This window comes from Periophthalmus magnuspinnatus, chromosome 23 (genome assembly GCF_009829125.3).
Source record: "Periophthalmus magnuspinnatus isolate fPerMag1 chromosome 23, fPerMag1.2.pri, whole genome shotgun sequence".
Classification (NCBI taxonomy): domain Eukaryota; kingdom Metazoa; phylum Chordata; class Actinopteri; order Gobiiformes; family Gobiidae; genus Periophthalmus; species Periophthalmus magnuspinnatus.
In genome coordinates, this window is record NC_047148.1 from 14,357,217 (window position 1) to 14,383,142 (window position 25,926).

General features: G+C 38.0%; 1 protein-coding gene across 3 annotated transcripts in view; it reads left to right on the forward strand.

Moving 5' to 3' along the window:
- The window catches only part of plxnb2a.1 (plexin b2a, tandem duplicate 1), a 100,506-nt gene that overhangs the window by 24,436 nt on the left and 50,144 nt on the right, over positions 1–25,926 (forward strand). Inside the window, exons 2-3 of one of the 3 annotated variants that reach the window (XM_055231455.1) lie at positions 3,298–3,322; positions 13,928–14,024. The exons of 1 other annotated variant lie outside the window; for it this stretch is intronic. The gene's annotated coding sequence lies outside the window, so the exon portion shown is untranslated. The remainder of the gene's footprint in view (positions 1–3,297; positions 3,323–13,927; positions 14,025–25,926) is intronic. One more of the 3 variants, XM_033990240.2, reaches the window with a different exon arrangement.

Here is a 25,926-nt window from a genome sequence, read left to right on the forward strand (position 1 = left end):
CTCAACAAGTTTCTTTGGTCTTAGTTGGATGTGAAAGGAAATCCCATGTCTACAAGGCTTCCAGTACAGGCGCGGACATGTGTGTGAAGCCTCCACAATGCCATAGTAGATTAACCATGGAATTGAAGCAGCTGTGAGCAAAACAAAACACGCAAACTTAGAGGAGGTGGAAGGACTCAAGGGAAAACATCATTACACAACTGACCAGCTCCCTGTCAATAAATCATGTAGAGAGATTTTAACGAGGCAGCCTGCTCTTATTATAGAATACACACTGTAAACTTGTGATGCTTAAAAATGAGTAAATATTAAATGTGAGATTGCTGTTGTTGGTTTTGTGAATAAGAAGTAATTTTTCCCAGAGCACTGCATAAGCGGACAAAGTAACTTTGAGTGTCCTCTAAGAAGTTCTATTAATTAGTTGAATTCATAACATGATCTAAAGCAGCCAAATTTCTTCCAGAGACAAAAGTGACTAATTTGACAACGTTTAATTGGCAATATAGAACTACTCAGGAAAGCCTTTTTTTCTTGGTGGGAAGTAGACACACCAGATTGTGTCTGAAAGTATCTTGCTGCAGCAGTATGTAGTGGTCTGAATAGGGTTTGAAACAGAAACCTTTGGGTCTAACCTTGAGCCACTGGGTTCATTGTGATATCGTAGTTGTTGTGTTTTGTGCGCTGTATTTGGAAAAGGATGCAGCAGGCCACACAATATTTTGGTGTTCATCTTACCTGTGATCCCATTCATTTAGAACTATGTAATTCCCAAACAATAGTTGCAGACCTTGTTTGTTTCATTGCATTTCATCATGAACTGCAGTGTTACCTCAACAACCTGTCTTCTCCTCCTTCTGTAGCAAATTCATGCAAACCATTAGAAGTGCACAGGCTCGCTGCGGCTCCCTCTGCTTTCCTGCTCTCATAGCTGGCATTTCTCAGATAAGACCCAACCAGAAAAAGTGATTTACAAGCCTCCTCTCCTCCCCTCTCTGTACACTTGTGCGCGTATGTGTGTGTTCCCCCTTGATTTAAACGACTCGCAGTGTAATAAAGCATCATGAAATACTCTTCTAGCAAAAACACATCAACCTGAAAATCACATCACGGTGTACAGAGCTGGCTTTCCGGTCTGGCTGTGACTGTGAAGACAAGGTGTGTGTTTACTGAATGTCCCAGGTTTCAGTTTGCACGTCTTGCACCTAAATCTCCCTCCTCCTGTTTTGGCAGGGCCTGTAATGTTCTCCATCATGAGTTTGTGAGCGTATTTTGAACGCTGTCTGGTGTCTAGTTCACTCCCATTTCTTTGCACTTCTCTTCGGCCTTTTGCTCTTAACCGTTATCTGATACCGGCATCAATATTACAAAGCAGGATATGCCAAGAATGCCTGGTAACTCCTTCACTTATTGGATTTACACTGTTGAGGGGTAAAGGTAGTATTAATGATTACACATGTTTTTGAAGGGTTATCCAACACCAGAATATAGAATATTTGGGCACACCCAGCAATAGTGATGTCATTTTTTATTACATGGGTTAAGTAAACTGCGCAATATTTCAGTTTTATCATATTTTTTCTGTCAAAAGTTTGATGATGCCTTTTCAGTGTTGCAAATATATATATATTTTTGGCTGCCTTGTCTTTCTGCCACAAGATAATGATTAGGGGAAATTAGGTCTGTCACAATAATTACTATGTCGACTTATCGTTCAATAATGATAGATGGAATAATACACTTTGGGGGCCAGTATTTACTGTGGGAACTTTTTTCTATACTAGTGAACATTTTTAGGTATTTTAGGATAAGATTTGAGCTTCAGAAGGTAGAATTATGAACTTCTATCATTAATTGAGAATACGAATTACTTGTGTACAAGTGTAAGTGTTACATTCTGCTATTTATTAATTGCAGTTCATGTGTTTTAAAAATATAGTACATTTATAATATGTTTTGAGGATAATTCTGCTTTATGGTTGGGTTTCAGTATTAACATTTATAGTCTATATTTACTTCAGCATATATCACACTTATCACACATTTTTTTAAAAATCATGACAGGTGTAAGGGAAATCTTGAATCTTTGAAACTGCCTACTTTCTCGTGCCTCTTACAAGTAATTTTTTTCCTATTGAAAACAGTCCCTTTTATCTGACAAATGAATCTGATTTCTGTGATGTTGAGTCTAATGAGATAAACTTGGAAACACAAGGAAACTTGGCTTGAGTAGATTAAGTCTCAAGGACTTACTCTTGATTTTGTGTGATACACAAACATTATGTGATACACAAACATTATGTGATACACAAACTTTTATTTACTGTAGTTGTGAGATCGATTGGCAGATGGCTGGATGAATGCATAATAGCCTGATGATTTGACGCACAGTCAAAAATCCCACTTTCTTAGTTTAAATAGTTGGTTTTGTTTGCAAAGGGAAATGTCCTCAATGGAGCTGAGATAATGAGAAAAGTGGACAGGGCTGCAGAGTGAAGAAATGGCAAATACACTGAATTCCAACCAGAGAAGGCAATCATATTCTGGACTCACAAAACTTCCTTTTTGGGTGCGTTGACATTTGAGCAACCAGGTTATAATGAACTGAAAGCTACACACAGTACCCAGGACTACACCTGGTCTACACCAGGACTACACCTGAATTATACTACTAAATAAAGACTAAATTTCTGGAATAACGACTATTGTTTCCATGAGATGATGATACAAAATATATGTGCATTTTTAAATTAATTAAACAGACTTAAAGGACCATAATCTGTGACTTAAAAACAGCTTCTGATGCCAGACTGGAGAGGCTGTTTTGAAATAAGAGTAGGTGGTAATAGTTAAGTGTGAGTTGCCACTAAAGTCTGATAAGGCTGACTCATAAAATGGCTCCATTGATGGTAATTAGTGTGTGTCCCACATTTTAAGCCCCTCGGAACGTCTGCTGTTGCCCTGACTGTGTGGGTGTCACCCATTTCAAAGTTGACATGCTCACTGGTGCAGTCTCTTTTCTTCAATGATTAATGTTGTTCTCAGTGGTTTGAACCTCCGGGCATCATGTTTAAAAATGTGCATGTTTTAATGGACTATAGCCGTATCAAAAACTGTTGCTATGGAGAGGGGTTATGAAATCTGCATTTTACCTCAAGTCATTTTCACTGAGCTGTTTCACCTGACATCATTATAAAGATTAGTAAAAGTTCTTTTGTGCGATATAGTCTAGATTTTGTGTGCATTGACTGCATTGTATTGTCAAATTCATACTGAAATTGTGTGTTTTCTGTTTTGTAGGAACAAAGTGTGAGGGTGTAAGCAGGTAAGATAATTTTTTTTGTATCATCATGACAGGAAATCAGTTTTAAAATGTATTTCTCACTTGGTAGCGACAAGGGCAGGAACTTGCAAATACAAAGTAGTAGTTCTGGTGAGTGATTTGCAGAAATATTAATAGTTGCAAAAAATGTTTTTTTTAATTTTAGAAATTTGTGAAAAGTATATTTTGTATTACTGTCACAACGACAATCTTACAAAATCACAAAGCAAAAATGTACCAAAGATTTACATGTTGCAATTTTAATTGTCCTTCCAAAGTACTGGTTTGGACTTTTACATCATGTTCTATTTTTGGGCTGTTATAATTATGGCCACTTGAGGGGCAACAATATTTATCCGCTCAACGACTTTGGTAGATTTGTGCTGCGTAATGAACAATTATACCTCATGGGTTGGTTATCATGGTGGATTTAATGGTGAATTCCAACACTAATGTGAGGCTGTGTGCCTTGTTTTCTGTGTGTAATGTCATATAAAAGTCTCATAAAACTCCTGTTATTAAACCAGAGCTGCTGTGTCGACATATAGTGGAGTTGTTGGGTAATTAAGTTGTCTGCTAAAACACAAAAACATGCCTTCAGTCTCCTGTGTGTGAGGTACTTAGAGCACCTGATAAAGGAATATCATGCTGTTATAGCAGAAAAGAGTCGTTTAGCTTAAGTTGTATATAATTTATTCTTATACCTTAGATAGCCACATGGATGTTATTAAGATCATAATGTTTATTGTATAACTATGTAGTTCTGGTGTATACTGTGTACTCTCACTATAAAATGTCATTCAAACACCTTAAACTGCTGTTTAGGGAACATGAGACCTAATGTTCACATAAAGATTGGCCACCACAAAGTCATTTTTTGAGTATGTACGTGCCATAGGGAAGGAAAGAAAACCCTCCATGGAATAACCTGGTCATTTAGTGTATTCAAATGACCTCTTACTGTGGGCACAACATTGCTGAACATGCAGTAATTATCCAATATACATAGGTAGCTCTTATAGCCAAGTATTTAATAGGCATTTTATCTCTGCACATGATGTTTTGAATCATAATGGTGATCCTTTTGATCTTTATTATGTTGAATCTGAACCTATGGCAGACAGCAGAGTCAGATTTTCTCTTTAAGACCTTTACTTACGTGGAGATCTTGAATGCACTCTGCTCCATAGACTTAAAGAAGTCCATGGGAGCTGATGACCTTGATCCAAAACTTGTATTACTAGCTGCCTCATATTGAATTACACTATTACATATTTTAAATACAGTTGTCCCTCGCTATATGGTGGTTCACCTTTTGTGGCCTTGCTGTTTTGCAGATTTTTGTGCAATTTTGCATGTTTTTTTTTTTTTTTTTTTTTTAATAGCGCATTCTTCTCTGCGTCCTGATTGGTTAAGGGACTGTAGACCATTGTCAATCAGCCGCCTCTGTGCCGTGTCTCCTGTACAGTACAGAAAGTGTTCAGCCAAATTTATGTAACCTTTGATTTATTTGACATATATTATTTTATGTATTAACATTTATTTGGATCCTTAGTCTGCTTTATTACTTTGTACTTATTTTATTAACAATGAATATTATTTATTATATTATGTTGGATGCATTATTTACTTTCGTCATAATAATATTGGCTCCTACTTATTACATTTACGTTATTGTTCGATCGCTCGATCGCGAGCAATGTGACTCTGAAGTGCAGTATGTTTGCAGGTTTTCTCCCCCGAAAAAAAACCCACATTGTTGGTAAAATATTTTGCACCGACGAATTTTAGAAACGCTTTGGACTTAAGTATTTCTCTGCACGGAGAGACGCCTCTGCAGATACCGCTGGAGTAGAGGCGCATGAACAACACATTTAGAGTGATGAAGTTTTGAACTTTGACAGTGTTTAAACAATAGAGAAATGTGAGAAAATGTTAATGCTTGTCTGAGAAAAAAAGTGTGTAGTGAGGCGTTTTACAGCCGATTTTGCAGGCTATTTTTTGAACGTAACCCCCGCGATAAACGAGGGACCACTGTATATCAATTCAAATGGCAGTTATACCAGAATTAAGGAAAATGCGACGTTTTGCCTTTACATAAAGGTGGAACAACTAAAAATGTGAATAAGTTTTGGCCAATATCTAAATGACCTTGTCTTGCAAAAGTTTTTAAAAAGTTGGTTGCAAATCAAGTTACAATTTATTCAAATAAATGCTCCATTTTGAAGTCTTATCAATTGGCTTTCAGAAAAGGGCATAGTACTGTCACTGCAAACATAAAAGTGTTAAATGTCATTTTCACAGCCCTTGATAACAAACAGAACTTTTGACTTTGATTTAACTAAATCTTTTGATTCAGTAGATCATAAAATCCTCTTGAAGCGCCTGAAGCATAATGGATTTGACAATGCTACATGTAATTGATTATAAAATTATCTTTCAAACAGAACACAGGGAGTTGTAGCTGACAGGTTTAAATGACATGTTTTAACTTTAAGCAAAGGAGTGTAATTTTTACTATATTTATTATTTCATTAGTTGCAATTTACTCTTCTGTATGCAAGTGCTCCCTCTGTTGATCAGATAATTTTTAAAATGCAGCAAGAATCCCAAATTCCCTAAAAAAAAAAACTTAAATTATCACTGAATGCAAATAAAACGAAATGCTTTTTTTTTCTTCTAAAAAACATTCAAGTTACTTCAAAAACTTGTTACTTCGAAATTGTTCAAGCAATCTTTCTTTCTTTACTAGATTATGGAGATATAATATACATGCAGACTTCAGTCTCTACTTTGAAACCTTTTACACTCCCTTCATTTCATAACACGCAATGAATTTAAAACCCATAGCTGTGTACTCTATGAAAAAGCAGTTTGGCCATCTCTATCTGTCAGAAGAGAACCACACTGTGTAACATGCATTTGTAAGGGACTACGTGATAGACATCTATGGAGTTATTTGTTTTGATTGCTTTTGTTTGTATTTTATATTTTAACAGGGTGGTCATGAAAAACAGTGTGAGTATATACTCATTGGGCTCTTGTCTAAATAAAGATAAATGAAAAAAAAGCGTTTTATCACTAGTTATAATGCAGGTGTATGTTGCAGAGATATGTGTTTATTTCACTACATACAATACACTGGTGTTTTAAAAATACAATGGTCTTTTAGTCATTGAGTTACATTCATTGTAACATCCTTTCAGACACTGTCTGTGGAGAAACATACCCAAAAGGACAGCAGACAGGAAAGCAGTTTGTTTTGCAGGGCTTGTATTGTACTGGTGGTGTTTGTGTCTCAGAGGGAAAGCTGCAGCTGTGAAGCCAGGCTAAATTCTGTCATATAAATCCTCTTGCACACTTAAAAACCAGAGCAGAGACAACAGGCAATGTCAATATTACTGTCTTTGTAATGTTTTTGCCTTTCTCCTCTGGATTCTGCATTTAAGTCAGATGTAAACAAGGGGCCTTCAAGCTCTGTCGCAGATGTCATTTTGGAGCTTTCATTTAGCATTTCTCGTTCCTGATACAATCTACGAATACATACAAGGACTTAATTAAATCAGAAATGATGACTTTATTACTTGGTTGAACTTTTTTTTTTTTTATAAAGTGATCTTTACTGACCAAAGAAGAGTCATACAGAAGACAAGTTGCAGTGTTTCTACAGATTAGTTTAAAACCTATGCATACAGAAAGATGGGTACTTGACATGTAGCTGTCAGTCATTTGTCATTTTTCCCCTTTTATTAAAGTAGGAAACTTTAAAAATAAACAGTAAAAGCAGTGGACACAATAAGGTTGAATAAAGTTGAATAGTAAATGCATTAAAAACACTACACATAAATAATTGTAAGGATATCAGTGGGATATCGCTGATCTTTTCAAGTTGATTTGCAGTTGGTCAGTCAACTAAAATTTCAGATCTGCAGTCAATTTGCTGTTGCAGTTTAAATGGAAAATGGTTATCTCCCACTCTTATCACACTCCTTGTACTATAGCGTACATTGAGATGGGTACAGCGTGAAGCGAGAGCATCAGTTTGTATTGAGGACGCTTGAATGCAGTGCTGATGAAAGCTCGTGCTGATAATAGCTTTTTCATTATATCCTTAGCCGGGCTTGGCATTTCATTTTCTGTTGCAAGAGGAACAGAGAAGTTGAGAATTTTTCCCATGCGCAGCTCAAGCTCGTGCTGTGTATCTGACCAAAGTATGATTGTGCCATTGAAGTATTGTTTTTTTATTGCTTTCTGCTTGAATAGGCACTGTCAAGATACAACATTGCTATGTGGTTGGCTATATTTACCCTTGAAAATTAGTCTTGATTCTTTTCATAACTATGGCTGTGTTGTACCTTTTTTAAAATAATGTTCTAAAAGATGCTCAAGAATTTGTATGATTTTTTATTTTTCTTTGGTTCCAAGAGTAAACTCCTCAACCTACCAGTGTGAAGTGAATTGTATTAGTTTGGCAAATGTTTCTTATCTTTATTTATTTGATCTTGGACCTGACAAAATGCCCCACTGTGGCGTCACGTTGGTATAAATGATATGGTAATTGCCTTGTGCTGTTACTACAGACGTCTTTTTTACAAGCCACAGAAAGTCCTCTTGATCATCCTTATCAGGGCTGTGGAGGAGCCATGGAGGCTGCGGGTGGGGGTTTACACACATCTGGATTCGCTCAAAATGACTGACATTCCTTGGGGGAACTGGAAGTCAGAGAGGGCAAAACCAAAATGGTAATGAACTAGTCTTTAATGCCAGTGTCAGTCACCCATACACTGTCCCATTGGGCAGCTGCGCACATTACAAGCGTGAGGTGTTTACCGTGTAAACAACATCTCATGACTTGATCTGCCGCAGACACTGGGTGTGGGAATGAGGCTGCAACCAGGGCTTTCATGCAAGTGCAGGACTGCCCTTAGTGTCCATTACAAACTCAGATGTTTTTGTGACTTCAGACTCTAAAAATGCTCTACATATTGGTGTCATTTTTCAGGAAACGTCTTTGGAAATCTGCTCTTACTTGTATAAGCAATAGCTTTAGTTGCATTTCCACTTAAAACAAAGAGCCTTTTAAACAGAATCTTATGTGTACAGTTAAGCTAAGCACATTTTTCCAAATATAGGCATGCACCATATAGCTTGCATGCTTTTAAGAGCAATTTGTGTTAATATATTCTCTATGTATTTTTTTCCAGGTTTTTACCAGGTTTTTTGCCTGATGCCAACAGTCTTATTTCCATCTTTAAAAAAAAAAAAAAAAAACTATTCCAATGGCGACTTGGCCTGTTTGGGTTTCTCTTGATTACTCTGTATCTGTGGCCTTGACATGCGCATATTGATTTACTGATCTTAACTTCAGCAGTAAACAAAATACATAGTTGAACCTTTTATCTCTTACCTTTTATCTCATCACAGATATAGTGCTGTGCAACAGATATATAAAATATTCACAATAAGATATTTTGAAGCACAATATACAGAGATACTGCAATAAACTGTATTCCAACAATACAATAACAATAATGAAAGATAATCCTTGTAAAAGCATTTTTAAATAGATTGTATCATTAAGAAGCCTTAGCTGCAACAAATAAATAATGATATGAAACACTAATTTGCCATAGAAGTCACTTATTCAACCTTTTACAGTGTAAATATTGTTGCGTTAAAACAAAAATACCCCAGATCTCCTCACTTTTACAAAGAGATTGTACACATGATGAATTTTGAGCATCTAAATATATAGTTCCAACTTTCGTATACTGAACCATAAGTCAGTATATAATATTTATCATGAAAGGCCTATATTCAATAGTGTACAAACATGTACACTGTTCATAAGACGAAGTGTTAAGCACAAAGTCGATATAGACCATTTGAGAAAAGGCTAATTACAATACAACATTTCAACCTTTGATTTCACAATGTGATGGTAGAGTAAATAATCAATATTAAAATTGCATTCCAATTTATGGTCTATCTATTGTAATGGTGTTTCAGTAATCACTATTAAAATATTCACTTGTTTTGTCCCAGCACAGTGGCAAAATAAAACACAGAGCTGTTTATTGAAATATTGATGTTTGAACTGTGCACCATTCACTAATAAACCATCTAAATGTTGTATAACAGTGTGAGTTCATTCACTTCCCTTGAACTCTACTTGGCCACAGACACAGTTCAGAGGGAAGAGGCCTGCGTGCCTTTGACCACATAAACAAACTATGGCTGTTGCATCTTCTGGTCTTCATCTTGTGACACTAGACTCAAAAGTGACTGATAAAATGAGGATGTTGCGATGCTGAAGAATGAATAGAGAGGTGTTTGTGAAATGGGTCAAAAGGTGTGTGTGTGTCTGTGTGTCTGTGTGCGTGCATGCGCTTTTGTTGCTCTGCAGCTGAGGCTCGGCTGGGTGGGAATTGATTGGGGTGTCTCAGTGTTGACAGTGCATAACTTTATTCCACTGGGAGAACAAAGTAATGGGGCCTCGGCGTACTGCCCTAATTGCTTAAAATCCTACACAAATAAACCCCCACTTAAAGTGCACGCATCTGCACACATGTGAACAATCAGTTGTCAGACATATGGTTTGATAAGAATAGAGTAGATATGAGAAATGTAAAATGGGTTATTTTTTTTGACAGGGACAGTGTACTTTAATGAATATTCCAGTAAATGCATCAGATTTAGCCACAAGGCAAGTTTTCATCCGTAGCACAGGTACAATATTGTCACCCTATAAAAAAGACAAGTTAAAACAATGTACATACAAAACTATTTACATACACAGCCATTAGAACACATGAAACAGACAGACATGTTAACAAACATTCAGTACATACAGCTTAGACACAGAACAAGACAGAACATGAAGCGCTCATAGACAGAACTCGAGACAACACATTACACTTAACCATTTCTTTAAAAGGGTCTGTTATCCCACACTGCTAATGGGCAGAGATAAAACTGACGAGAACAGTTTTTTTCAGCATTCATTATTAAGATTGTTAGTGTTTTCCTTTAGTAATTTTAACTGGAGGGTTCTCTTCCCCTCTCCACAAACTGCATGTTTCATCCCCGCCCCCCATGTAGTTGAAGCCCCCGTGGAGGGATGAGCGATAACGGCAAAGTGTTCAATCCAGTGGAAATGTGCCTTTATATAACCAATTAACATCTGCACATTAATTCTAATCTGGGTGTATAATTAATTTTCCCAAAGGACCACATGAGAGGCTGCATAGGAGTTATTATTTTTATCATTATGAAAGGCAGTACACTGAGCATCTTAAACAACTGCTTAAGTATTATCAGACAAATGAAAGAGAAAGCCGTTTTATTTATCCTCATATTTGTCTTGACATGATTGGAGTGCAGTGTGTACATTATTAGTAAAGGAAAAACCTGTTTCAAGTCATATTTACAGGACACTATTTAAACAAGTCACCGTTGCGTCTGTGTTTTCTAGAGAATTAGAATTTTGACATGAAATAAAAACACTTTGAGTTCCCAGGAAGAATAGTAACATTGTAATAAAAAGTTAACTCCACATTCAAAGCGTTAAAAAATACATCTAGACCACACCATTGTCAATGTAATGTCTCTCTTAAGCTGTGATTCGCACGTGTTATTGTTCATCTGGCTTCCTGATAAAACTCTTATCTGGGACAAAGTCTAATAATGAGCAACCGCACACTCTTTGAATTGGCATTTACAATGATTATGTCTGTCACACACGTCGCTGGTTAAAGCTACATCCACAGAGTGTTGAATGGACTCATGTGTTCATACAGTGAAAGACCCTGTCAGTCTTTGCCATTGTCTAACTCTCTGCAGTCTTGGCACATGACCATTGTGAGTGCACAGAGGTCAGGCAGGGAGCAGAGGGCGTCACTGTCTGCAATCTGGACCTGCTGTGTGCGTCTGCTCATCTGTGCTGTGGAAACAATGCCAGTCCTGAACATATAGCTCTGTAGATGAGGCTTGTCACCGTAATTACTATATTGACTGATCGTTCAATAAATGATAGATTGATGAGTCATTTTTAGGGGTCTGTATTTATTGTGAGCACATTTTTTCTTTGTACTAGCACTATCCTTTGTACAGTTTTTTCTGTTGTATGACAAGATTTGAGCTGTAGAGAGTTTAATCAACATCTTCTGTGACTTATTTATTTATTGCATGTCATACTTTTCAACAATTATACATTTAGAATATTTTTGGGGATAATCCTACTTTAGGGTTTTTGTGCTAGTTCCATAATTTAGTTTTCTTCAGCAATATATCCCACTTCAAAATGTGTTAGTGTTTACTGTAGATTTGACTTTGATTGTTGAGCAGCACAAATATATATGAGGAATAAGTTTGTTAGAGGTTTCAGACACGCAGTGCATTCCATGAATTCCAGTCAACTATGTTTATCAAATACATGTCCCTCTTGCATTTATATAACTCTTTTGCCTTTTGAACTTCTTGTAATTGCTGGATTTAAAGCACATTGACGTTTGTTTAGATCCAAACCCCGTTAGGTTAAACTGAATTCTACAAACACTGCAATACATTGATTTTGTGATTGTTTACTCAGTTGTTGCATACAGCATTTTTTACCATGCAGTCCTTGGGCAGTTGGTCAAATAAATTCAATGTTAACTATAATTTCTTTGTGGCTGCGTGGCTCTTCTTGCCATTTAGCACCTTGCCACCCAGACCTCTGTGTAAGTACATTGAGGAAGAGATGAGTGAAAATGAAAGTGGTGCAGCAGAGGTCAGCACAAGGTGAACGGAGGAGGATTGTATTGAAAATGTAATAAAACCTATGGAATTTTTCTATTTTGCCGTCCGTGAATAAGGTGAGTGAGATGAATAAGAAATGCATGGATGTGAGCTGAAAATCGGTATAGCTTTAGCGTGCGCAGTAAATGACCTTTTAAGAATTTTGCTTTCACTGAATTTGACTTGAAGCTTGATGAATGATTTACAGTTAAAATGATTGGGCTAAGTTATTTACCACAGCCTAAACCAGGACAATTTAAACGTTTTCAATAGTCCCAAAGGCCTAAAGGTTTTACAGTGTTTACAGCCTACATGCAATACTGGTAGAATGCACTGTATATTTTCCATCAATCCATTTTCTTGGACTTCCCTCAACTTTTTAATATTGAAAATGGATGCTTTCATTTACAAACTAAACTCACTAAATGCACTAATAGAAATTGTTTAGTTTTTTTTACATTTACAAACCTATTTTTAAAAATCTATTGACCAATCATACAACGTGATAAACATGAATTAACAAGAATCTGTGGTACGTTTTAGATAAGAAATACTTTGCATATCGTTCAGTGCTTTGCCGTTTAAGATGTGTTATTTAGATTTGGAGTATGATCTTGTAACTGTCAGACCTGTATAGCAGTTGTCTCCAGAGCCCTTCATATGAATACTTATTGTCTTGTTTCTTTCCAGTAATATCCTGTGTCAGTGGAAGGAAGCATTGTGTCAAGTGATGCTCTGCCATCTGGATGTTTAGATTTTGGATGTTGCGTTTCAGAACATATGGGCCGACACATTCAGAGAGTGCAGTGTGCCGCTCTGAAGCATATGGTTCTTGGAGATAGAGTGGAGACAGACTGGCCCTTTTCTGTTGGATTGCACCGTGGGCCTCAACACTGTTAGAAGTGCTGCCAGAAAACTCCAAACAGACGCATACACAGAAACAGACCCGGTTCACTGACTGTTCTTGTTTCTGTACAAACTTAAACACTGGATTCTTGAGTGTGGAAGTAGTCTGTGAACAATGCTAATACAGTCACAGTTACTTAATTTAAAAGCCCTAAATTAGAGTTCCAGCCAAAAAGAATGAGCACTATGTTGAGTGCGCCCCTATTAAGATCACATAAATCTTTACATATGCAGATTAATAAATGGTTTTAGTTAGAGCTCAATTTTTACTTACTGCAATATCACATAGAAATTTGTATTTGTTTTTCAATAGCACCTGTTTGAAGATGATTTGGCACTGAATTTGTGAAAAAAATAAAAAAAGAATTAAAAGTGCAAATGCAAAATGTTCCTCAAATTAGGGGCAGGTGATATCCCAAAAAGTCACTCTTTCAATTTCATCAAAATTTATGTAGACTAGATAGCTTTGTACCACCTGCTTCTGGAGAGTTCACGCTTCACTGTGATTCATTAAATCCACCTGTCTCTCAGAGGATGATGGGCACTGGCCAAAAGGAGGACAGGCTGGAAAAAAGTATCAAATAGCATAAGCATCACAAAGATCATCAGATCACACTTTGATTTTTATCATCATATTGCACCAGCACTTCCTCCAATCACAACAAACAATGCAACCTGTCATTCAAATGCTTTTCTCTGGGACAGATTCCACAGTATTTATCACATTAGCAGCCTGTTGAATGTTATGGTACAACACTGAAGCAGATGAATCGAATAGATGATCAGATTATACTTTTTGAATCTACTTTTTATTTTACTATGTCTTCTCCACAGTTGACCTTGAAACCTGTTTTGTGCCTGACTCAAACCTGACTCTGTGGACCCATCTGTAACACATCTCTCACACCTGTTTTTCACCTGCAGTTGGACCGAAGCCCTGGGGTCGCTCATTTATCCTGTCACTCTGCAGAAAGCTGGGCCGAGCGGGGAGAGATCGGGTGACCACGGACCCCTACTACAGGTGCCGTTCCGCTTTCTCTAAAAATCCTCATTAGGAGATTGGATATCTTTATGTTTCAACTGTAGCTATAAAAATGTGGAATGTCCAAACTCATTTCAGCATCTTTTGAGCTGTCATGATCTCATATAGGTCTGAATAATAATTGTGTATTTTAGTCAAATTTTCATTTTGGTTTCAAATGCCACAGGCTGTTTGTTTTGGCCGGCTCTGTATGTGTGCTCCGACGATCATAATTGTGTGTATGGACGAGTGAGGGGTTTAGGGGGTTAATTAAGGGCTTCAGGGTGTTTCTTGTGAAATAAATTCTCATTGGACTTGGGCCACAGGCCGGTTATTCACTTCTCAAATATCAGCCAATTACTGACTGCGGTTGTGTCTCTATCGAAACGTAATGTTTTTGGGAAAGAGTCCAAGGGCTGACACAGGAATGCACAAATGGCAAAAACTTTAGAGGGAAGTCTCTCCGTGTAAAATTATTTTGCACAATACTTAAAAGACAAGCATAGCATAGTTAATGGCATCAGCTACGGCTGTGCGTCTAACTGGACATTTGGGATATTTTCTTTAAGATTTATCTTCCAAACAGAATTTGCACGTGTCATATTAGTTTGTTGGCAGTGAAAATAATAAAGCATGTACTGTACACAATGATGCAGCCTGGAACATGAAAGGCTGCCTTTTCTACAACATCATGATAGGATTTGAGCTGTAAAATCCTGCTGCTTGGGATCATAAAATAACTGGAAATGGTTCATTCTGTTCTTGTTATTATGTTCTCTGGCAATTTTGTTCATTTTTTTTATATCTAATTTCACTTCATGACCCCTTTAAATCTAAATGATTTTCACCACGAGACCACTCCAGTTTCATAAAATGTAGCAGTAAAATATTTTGGCTCAGTATTAATCTTTGAGCTGCTTATGTGAAACTGAGTGTTCAGAGATGAGACTTTGTAGTCTGACCGCAGATTTGAATGGTCATCTAATCTGAAGGAGCTCTCTATATGATGAGCTTCTGTTCTGTCTTTGGCTGCCAACTTGTATTAGCCCAAGTCATTCTGGTGTTTGTCTTTCCCCGTGCTCCGCTCTGTCTCGCATCCATCACTGTACTTTTTTTTTTTTTCAGTCTATGTCTCCATGTATTAAATCGAATGCTGTTACTCAACGGGCATGTCTCCAAAAACTTTTTGAATCAATTACAAGAGACTTTGTGAGAGAAATCACACTACATTCACGCTCACACTATTGGTTGCTTGTTATCATTTTTTTAAATTAGTTTCTTTTCTGAGTTTCTCTGTTTCTTCAATTAACTGAACCCTGAGATCAAACAAAGACACAAAGCATTTATCCTGAACTTTTAAGACCTGGCACATTCATAAGCCCTTTTCACTTTTTTATTTGATTGTAGAATTGAGATCTTTTACTTGATTCTTTTTGACAGATCATGTTTTGATTAATTAGTGTTTTGTTTTTGCTTTTCCTGCTGTGAAGACTTCCTACAGTAATCCAAGGGCAGCAGATGGTTCATGAAGGGAGACGAGCTCGACATGACCTGGGCTGATAGCTGGGGGAAGGGAAAGAGAGGGGCCCTGGGGTATTGAGGACCCTGTAAAACAGTTGGTTATTGATTTAGAACTGATTCACAAAAGGACTATAAAGATGTTTTTTTATATAGATGAGATTCAGGTGCTTTATCTGGACATAGTTTCTCAGGTTTCAGCTCTTAGCGGGTTACTAAAATGTTCAATGTGAAGCTTAGATTTCTATTGGGGTGCAGATTCCACTCTTTCAAGCCCTTAACATTTCATTAACTGCTAACTTGCTAATTGCTAATACAGTTAATATTACTTCAGAGATTACACTGTATTAATAGAAGAGAAATCCCAGACTGCAATGCTGGTCTGAACTTTTGACTGAAGTTCCCCTGAATGCGCAATGGCAACAGCAGATGGTGAAACATTTTAGCCATCACCACAAATATGTCTCCCCAAAACAATAAGGCGCATGGAAATAAAGCACATATTTCATGCCTCCTTCAGTTTGTCTCAGTCACGTCTCGAACTTGAACAGGCCTGTTTTATATGTTTCAGTGTTGTATTTGGGTTCAGTCCCAGAGCTGAATCACTGTGAAATTGGATGTGTGTGGCTTTGACATAACCTACTTTCACCATAGAGTGTAGACCTGCCATAACTCAGCATGGGTCCATCTTTTTTTCATTTAAATCTCCTTAATCGCTGCATATGCATAGCAACAGTACATCGCATTGGGGTGTGCACACTAAATAAAGTGGTGGAAAAGATCAAATTTGAGAGCACCAATAGAAGGTCTATGATTAATGGGGAACATTTTAAGCCATCCAAGCAAAATAACTGTTTAAGGTTTACAAAAGGACGCAAATGGAAAGAAATGAAAAGATATTGGGAGGAGAGCAATTTAACGGAGTAAAACCAGGAAACTTTTATCATCTGCCAACCCGTAGTGTGCTATGTGTTTATGGGTTGTATGATGGAGTCCTTTTGTGGGATTTTTGCCAGTGCGTTTGGAAGACATGGATGAATGGAAGCTCGTGTTTCTCTATGATTTTCAGCTGTGTGTGAACCAACTGACTGTACATCCAAGACTTAGACCTTTTGGGAGCTGGTTTGATCTGGAGCCAACTCATGGTCAGACACTGGGGGAACAACATCCAAGAAAGTGTTCTCATGGTTTTGTCTTTGTAGGAAGATTTGATTTAAGCAGTACCTTTTTGTTATCAGAAAATTTGGCAAAAAGGTTGTTCTATGACTTACATTTTATACACAAGAGCAGTAAAATCTGATAAATAGACTAACCAGATAACCAAATATTTAGATCAGTGCAAAAGAAATCTTCAAATCAAAATGTTTAGAGTTACGGTTGTGTTTGGAAGTCAGAGTACATTGCATTGTAAGATTTTTTTTTTTCAATCTTTAACATTTTCTTTAATTTTGATTTTGAAAAGAACTGAAATTACTGAGATCAGCTGTAACTAACATTTGTATAAGTTTCAAAAATCTGATCTGAACTCTAGAAATAAATGATAACCAGATTTTTGGTCTCTAAAAATACTCAAACTTTGGACAAACCCTCAGCCTGTTGCTATTCTCCCTGTTCTGTATTATTTTTCTTTTGACCCTGACCAGTGTTGATCCTGAGGTCCCAGGTGTTGATTTTTGGATGTCGTTGAATGCGTTTGTTGTTAGCAGCATGGCAGTTCTTTGTGGCTGCTCCGTGTGAGCCAACGTTTTGTGGGTCTGATTTGATTTTTGATCACCACAGAATAGGGAATACCTGTGGTTTGCAACTATTAAGGTTAGAAACACCGATATGAGAAGTGAAGAGGTGCATGATGGGAAAGTGCTCTGTTACATTTGGGTTTTTATGGACAACAATGAAGACCCCAGCAGTGTCTAATGACTTCTACAGATTGTCCTCTCTTTCATGTGTCATTCTTCTTTCAAGGGTACAGTGCTGAATCGCAGTACGTGTGCAAGCTTACAGTTAATGTTTTTTGCAGACGAGACATGCCCTCGAGTGCAGAGTAATAGAGTAAATGATCTGTGTCCTCTTCCTGCTGTCATAAGGCATTAACATGGACAAAACCTTGTTACATACAGAACAGCTGTGTAGTAAAACAGTTTTTTGTCTTGGGCCAAAAACAGCACTTTTTTATTGAAACAAGGATGTACTAAAATCGTTCTATCACTAAAGTACTAGTCAAGAAAATGTCTCTTATGGGACGCACTGATACCAGTATTGATTTTGGAGCCGATACTGGAAAATGTAATGGATTGGCGATCGATTCCTATCTTCCGATACTAATCTGATAATCCAAGTAGCCATTTTAAGAACACATTTTTAGCAACTCAAACCCAGAATTCTTGACCTGTTACATCGCCGTATAAAAGCGGAGTCAGTTTATTTGACTCTTTCACTGAGTGGCACATTGAAGTAGTTTTTGAAGAAAGTAACTGAGTATCAGACTATTACGATCTGTATCACAACCAAAAAAGCTGGATTGGTGCACCCTAGTTTCTTGTATGCGTGTTAATAGAATGCTGATTGAGATTAATAAAAGAAACTACTCTGGGAAGAACAACTGTGGGCTGCTATATTATGTGCGTGAGAATGCAAGGTGATATCTTGACAATGGGGTAGGCTTCAATCCCCTGACTAATAACCTACAATCTTTCCCATGTGAGATGATATGTTGACTAGACTCAGTGATTGCTGTTCAAATACACTTGTTGTAGACAGAAATCATCTCCAAAAACATAGCTAGCTAGAAATGAATGAATGAATTAATTGCTTGGCTGTGTGCACTCTATTACTTTTAGACTGTAGGATTGGCCCTGCTCCGGTTTTGGTCAGGAGGGAGTTGGATCTAGCCTCATTGAAGAAGAGGAGCCTTTTTTTTCAGCTGTTCTATCGGAATAAGTGCAGAAGGATGTCAGACCGCAGAGATACTAACAGCACTTACCCACACCTCTATGTAATGAACGTTCAACAAATCAAATGACTTAAAAGCATCAGAATAATTACAAAGACATGCTTTTAGACTCCTGGTCTGTGTGTATATGTGTGTGTATGTGTTTGACAAATGAAGAGGGAGGGTGAATGCCGCTAGTGTGTGGTATTTTTTTTTTTTATTCCGATTTCTTCCGAAGCATCTGGGGGGATTTAATGGGAGAATGAAATTACGCTTGCACAGATTATCTCCCTTAGAGCTAGATTTTTGTGTGTGCCTGTGCATTTGAGCAGAAGTTCAAGACTGTACTTCATCCCCTGTTCAGCTATTCAAACACTTCCCATTCTCCCAAAGCTGCTGGGAGGATTTTGTGTGATAAGGGAACTACTTTCTAAAGATTGTCTCCTCAGCTCCTCGCCCACATATTTGCTACAGGCTGCATTTTTAATCTTCAGAATCATTTTGATCTCTTGAATCATTCACTGTCATCATTTTGAATGGAACGGTTTTATCACCGCTCCCGCCAATGCCTTCTCTGTGGTGGCAGCCTTTGAAATCCATTTGAATGTCCTTTGGCTTTGTAAAATGACAAGAGAGAGGTTACGTTAGATTACCTCCCTGACCATCTTTTGGTGAACTGGATTAAGAGGCATAGTTGGGTTGGGCTTGTTTGTTGAAGCTTGTTTTTCTATGAGCAGGGGATTTCTGGTGTCATTTGAAAAAAAAAAAAAAATCCTCCGTTTAGTTCAGCCTGTGTGAGATTTACAGAACGCGTTATGTAAATTCAACTATAATTTGATACATCCTCTTAAAAAGGCACCAAAGGTACCAATAAACTAATCCTGTCAAGTATAATTAACTCCTTACTTAGGGAACAAAAAATTCAAAACAGCCAAAATACAAATCAAACTTTATTTCTGTGCCTTTACTCAATTAGATCATTTTAATATAAGAAATAAACTGCATACAGAATTATTTTGGACCAGTTTTGTATTACGTGATGGACATAAAATCAAATCCTCCCTCCCTCATTAATAAACCTAAAAGTAGTGCTGTGTATTGCTGTGTTTTGCCGTTCAGTGTTGTGAAGTGTTGTGTATTGCTGTGTAGTGTTGTCGTGTTGTGTTCAGCTACTGGGTTTATCTTTTTCCCACTGAGGGGCACATGTTTTATGTATGGTAGTTGGTGGTTTTGAAATTCCAGTTTGTACCCCAGAGCTGGAGGTGACTGTTCATCCATGTAGAAAACGTGCCAACATGCTCTGAACACAGACGACGGGCTGAAAATGTGATGTAAATAGTTTCTGCTGCCTCCAATGATTTTGCCCTTAAATCATGCCATGATTGGATTGTGAAAGGCACTTGCTAACAGGCTATTATCAGCTTCAGTGTGTGTGTATCCTGGAGCCACCTGATAGCTATGCTCTGATGGCTTTTCTGTCTGCTGCCAATGCCCCCCACACTCGCCCTGAAATAAATTGCAGAGTTTAAGTAGGTGGACTTCATTTGAGCGAGACTCTGGCAGGATTGGCTGACGTAAACCAACTCGTGCAGTGGTGGTGAAGATGACTCTTTGTTCTTTCCCTGGCACTCCTGTCGAAAATCACAGCTCATCAGTGGTTTCATCTCTGCGGGCAGGACCTCCATTAACAGTGAAGCAATCTGACATAAGGGCAGAGAACTGCTTTAAAATCTGCTTTGCATCGACAAGTTGTTATCGAGTTCACAGTGCGAGACCTAAACCTTTGCCTCTTCTCCGGGTGCCCAACAGCACTTTCACTTTCAGCTTCCACAACATTTAGTATTGTGTCAATGCCACTCTCCACATGGCTTTTGTACGTGTCTGTGTATTGGCATTGATTTAGATGAATGCTCTAACACTCAACATTTCTTTTCACTGACAATTATAATATATCTGCAGATTAAGAAACGCATTGAGCATTGATTACATAATGATAACAACATTTGGCTTGGTATGTGATGCCTATCAGGTTGAAAATTCTAAGATATTACTGAGGTGCCTAATGGTTTTAGTTTTATTTTGGGGTGAAACTGGGGAAGCTGTGCCATCTGACAAAGTCTCAGGGAACAGACTGATTCACCTACCTCCTTCTTTAAGGGTTTGAAAACAGGAAAAATCAGGTACCCCAGCTTTAATTGCAGTTAGCTTAGTAGATCAAACGTATACATAACCCAAAGTGGTCTGTTTATATTATGGATGCTAAAAAGTTTTATATTTAAGTTAGTCTTGTCCAGGCACAGGATACTGATACACTCATGTCCTACTCCATTGACCCCTTGGGAACACAACTCAGTGGCAGTTGCCAAGAGTAAAACACAACCGGAAATGAACTTGGACTGTACTGTTTCTATGGCCGTCGAGCACCCTCAGCATTCGCATACTCTGGATAAATGTATAAACTACATTACAGCTGCTCAGTTATTTTTCTTCCTTTCCTTTCCTCCCTTTAGCTTTTCCTTTGTGATTTTTTTTTTCTCATTGAGTTGCGGCACTCCCCCCGGACACAGGCCCGGGATCAGGAGGATTACATGGTTTTGTGTTTCAGCGCACAGAAAGACGAGGAGGAAGAGGGCCGATGCAGAGGGCAGTGGTAAAGGGGAGTGTGGGTGAAGGAGAGTGTGAGGAAGAGGCTGGTCCATGTTTGTCCAGAACTGAAAGCAGAAAGGCAAGACCAACTGTAAGGATCCTTGTCCCCCGTTTTAGCCCTGGAGTGCTCTTCTGCATTTCACCTATTTTCTGTTGGTGTGTCCCCTCCCATTGTGTGCACAGTGTGTTTAGTGCTCTCGAGTGCGTTCTCAAGCTCACCATTCAGACTGCGGATTGGAAATACAACACCAGGCACACCCCTTACTGAGTGAACCGACATATACACGTAGCGCTCCCAGGTGGATTAGCATTCCCCCTTTTCTTCACCTAAATGTTATTTAGATTGGCTGACTGAATGGCAGGAATCCTGAACCGCCTGTATATGAAGGAATGATGATGGAAAAATAGACTGAACTATTGGTACACAGCACTGATTGATCAAATCTGGCAGAGGAAAATAAAGAATTAGATTACATTTGGCCTTGCATAGTCAACATTAACATGAGTGTAATGGCGTCCTCTTCCCTGCAGCCCTAAATTGTTTGTAGGAGAGATCCTGGATATTGTCAATAAATGAGCATTGGGATTATTGTAAAATGGGGCCAAAGCAAGGGGTATGAGACAAATGGGTTAGTTTCTGTAGATTTCTGAAGAGTCATTTCAAGTAACCATGTTGTTGCTGTAGTAATTTTGTTATGAGTTACATTTGTATTAGAGATAAAATGATATATCGGGCCCATATTTGCACTTTGACTACCAGCCTTAAATCTCCAGCATAGGCCGATATTTAATTTTGGCTAGCTGTCTAAAGAATACACATAAAGCACTTTACTTGAACATGTGGTGTGAAGAAATAACTGTACAAAACATGACAACACACCTCTCTTATAGATTTATGGTAAAAAAAACAACAAAACACTACGGGTGAGTTTACATATTATTGGCTAAAAAAATATTGGCAGAGCTTATCGGCCATCGGTTGACCTGGATTCTACGCAATCTGTATCGTATCAACCCTTATTGGTCAATCTCCAATTTGTATTCTGAGTTTTAGGAACAATAATGAAGAGCAGAAACAGAACAAGAGGTATACAGACTCATTATTTTAATTTATAGTAACTATGCGGCCAAATTTTCTGAATTGAGGGCAAGCCTCTCAACTGGACCTTAAAAAGTGACTATCTACCGACGTGCACCTGTGTGTATGTCTCCCTGCTGAAATATCGCTCTACATATTTACTCGGTTAGTGCAGTCATGTCCATTCTCTGGTACATTAGACTGATTGGGCTGCGTAAATATCATTTTTCATGACTAATCCACATGATGGATTTACCCTTTCGCTGTCTCGACCAGACGAGTGTGTGCAGTCCATCTAATCCTGTTTGATTTAGTCTGGCTGCCATGCTGACATTAAAATATGCAAGCCAGAGCTAAAAATATGCCATATTACCTCGTTCAACATTTTTGGTTGGTTCCATTTATTGTGTTTGTATCGCTGCAACTTTTAACAGCGATTAAGTTGGCACATTAAAAAACATTGCTCTTTGTGACAATTGATTAAATTATTGACCACAGAGAGAGAGAAGAAATTGGGAGTAAATTAAGGTATGGGCGAGAGGTGGTTTTGTGACTCGGAGGCAGAGGCAGACTGCATAGGCTCACTGTGTTAATTATGTAAATTGGTCATTAGGAACTCTTATGGGGCCTGGAGGAAAATGGGCAAACACAAAGACACACGTGGGTCCGGCTGCACATGTTCAGAGGCATTGGGGCGAAATTAAGGACAGGGAAAAAGAAAAGTTTGTCATTGACTTTAGGAGACAAAGACTGAGGCCATGTCTTCACAAAGAAATGACCTGAATGTAATCAGTGTTATTCCACTTAATTCACTAGATAGAATTGTAAAGCTGTTTTCCTTTTTTGTGGTTTAGGTTTGCTGAAAATTCTGTAAATGTGACGGAGCATAGCACATAGTGACTATAGTTTGATATGGTGCTGTGAGTTTGACTACAAAATGTACCCATATTTTCTCTTTCAGTCATTTGTTCTTTTCTGTAAAGCTGTGGTTTTCAGGTAGAGGGTCTGTGACCTCCTTGTCTCATAAAAAAAATTAAAAAGCTATATCTAATTTGTTCAGTTCTTTATTGCCAAAAGTACTTGGTTTGGTCGAGATACCTGTGTGTCTCATTGTTTTGTGTTCTGTGGAACATTCTAGACAAAACAAGGCCAAATGTAATCTTTTAAAAAGAGGAAAGCTGTTAAGTACTGTGAGAATAAATTGGGAAGATATGCCAAAAATGAGGCCAGAGAAAGAACCAAAGAGATTTTTGTGGTGAAGAGCAAGTACAGAGCCTGGGCCATTATACATTGTACTTAATCAGCATCCATACATTAACATTTCCTGGACTTTAGTGATGGCTTTCTACACGCTTTTCAGCATCTTTTTGTCTCTGTCATTCTGTCTCCCGGTGCTATTTGGTATTTGTCACCACCTTTTTTCCATCTGCCTCCTGTTTCACAGCCGTCATATGATTTCAGTGATAAGAAATGGCAGCCCCATCAGTGCACCAGGCTGTGTGTGGCTGTGGTGTTGCAGACTTCTTAGTATTGGCTGTCATTGTGCCATTGAAATACAGATCTCCCTTCATCCGTATAGAGCTTTGTCACATTCACTTGGTATTTGGATCTAAAGTTCTGGTCTTGGTGATGGACATATCTGGATATTTCTGATCCTAGATGTGTCAGACAGCCGTAGCTAACGGTGAAGCAACAGAAAAACACTCAATACAAAATTTGACAGGCCTGTGGGAGAGTTTAAACTAAGCTGTGACCTTTTGGACAGTCTTCCTCTACTCTAATCAACTTGTCAACAAGATCAAAACTGTCAATTTTCTCCTTTCAGAGCGCCTAATCGCAGCGCCAGCCAGATGCAAAAATTAATCCCAGCCAAGTCATTTTGAAGATCAATAGACTATGGATCCAAGTGGCATCTCTCTGATGATAATTGTTTTTGAAGCAACAAGCCAAATGGGGTACTAGCAAAGTTACTTCAGTAAATTGCACGGTGCATGCAAAACAGTTCAATAGTTTGTAATTTAGTCCACATCTCTGATTACTGCGCAGACAGCTTGGTACCAATATCAGTCTGTATAGATCATTTAGAAAGGAGTGTCTGGGTGGTCATAGTCTGTCTTATTTACATACATAATACTGAATTATCTTTTATTATAGTTTTGTTATAGTTAAAGTAAGTAGTAAATACATTTGCAGATGTTGGTCAACCTCACTTTTTAAAATATCATTCCAAATAAGTAATTCCACACTTAAGACACATTTGAACAGATTACTTCTTACCCTTCTATAGCATGACACAAGCATATGTACTGCAGTTTTGCATTTACTACAATAAAACAGTACCATGCAAATCAATGAATTTAGATACATGGAGAGAATATAGCAAAAATGAAATCCCTTCTTCTTTTGTTTCTACTGCACCCTCTGTTGGTCATGTTAAAGAATCAAAATCAAAATCTTGAAGCTAGTGGAAATAGTGCCTGGAATTGAAACTTTTAAAAGCAACCTACAGAAAATGCTTTAAATCCTTATTGAAGGTTTGTGCGAAAAGTTAAAAATGAACAAACTACATTAACAATGTAGCTGGCATTATAATCCACAATCTTCTTCTTTTAACAACTTTACTATTTTGAAAGTCAGCAAAAGACTGCAAATAAAACCAGGAGCTACCATCTTTTATGTATGCACTTTCCAAAGCAAGACACATCAGGACGTTTTAGCAGTGCCTCTCGGGAGTGCCATCCTGAGCAATGCTTCTGCTCATTATCTTTCTGTCGGAGTCATCTATCACCTCTTTGTCCCTCCACCCGTCTGCAACCACCTCTCTGTTCTGTGTGAAGGGAAGTGGGGAGCAATGAGATCCACAGACTCACAGATTCACTGATGGGGAGAGAGAGACAGGACAGGAGGGCAAGATGTAAAGAAAGGCCAAGGACAGGTAAAGACTGGTTAAAATTAAAGCAGGAGCGAAGCAGACTGGAGCGGACACTAAGGAGGGAGGATGAGGAGGAGAGATAAGGATGAAGGGTGAGGAAAGGTGAGGAGTGCAGAGGTGATGGGGGGTAGATTAAATAAGGACCCCTGTTGGGCATCTGTGGCACTTGGATTCAAACGAGTACAGGGTTCATTCATAGTGGTCAGTCAGTGGAAAAGTGAATTGCTGTTGTGTTTTCTTACTTTGCTAATTATATCATTTTGTTTGTCCAGAACATTTATCACCATAATCGTGGTAATTACATAATATTAAAATTCTCACCCTCTTTTGCACAGCCTGGCACAAGGGCAACACCAGACATTTTTGGTTGGAGGAGCTAAGGGGGTGTGCTAAGGTTGTCACTGTGGGTACTCGCTTAAAAAGTTAATTTAGAGTCTTTTATCAATGGAGCGTGCCCCTCTACCACCCTCTACCATGTTTATTTTGCCATTTTAAACTAATTTGAATGTAGTTAGCTCCCTGTAGTGATTTATAAAACCTAATATGGAATTCTTTCTTTTATTGTAGTCTCATTTTGAACATTCTGTGGTTTCCATTTGAATATTTTTTTGTAGAAATTGTATGGGTTATGAAAGCGGGGTAAAAATCTTTGGGCGTTGCTATTTCTCATCACTCAAATCCATGGATGGCCTACTATATGGAACTTGTAGCTGTCAGTGTTTTATATTCTGCCTACAAAATATAGTTCAAAATTGTATTGTCTTTGGTTCTAGTGGTGTCTGTCCTAAAAATGCCAATG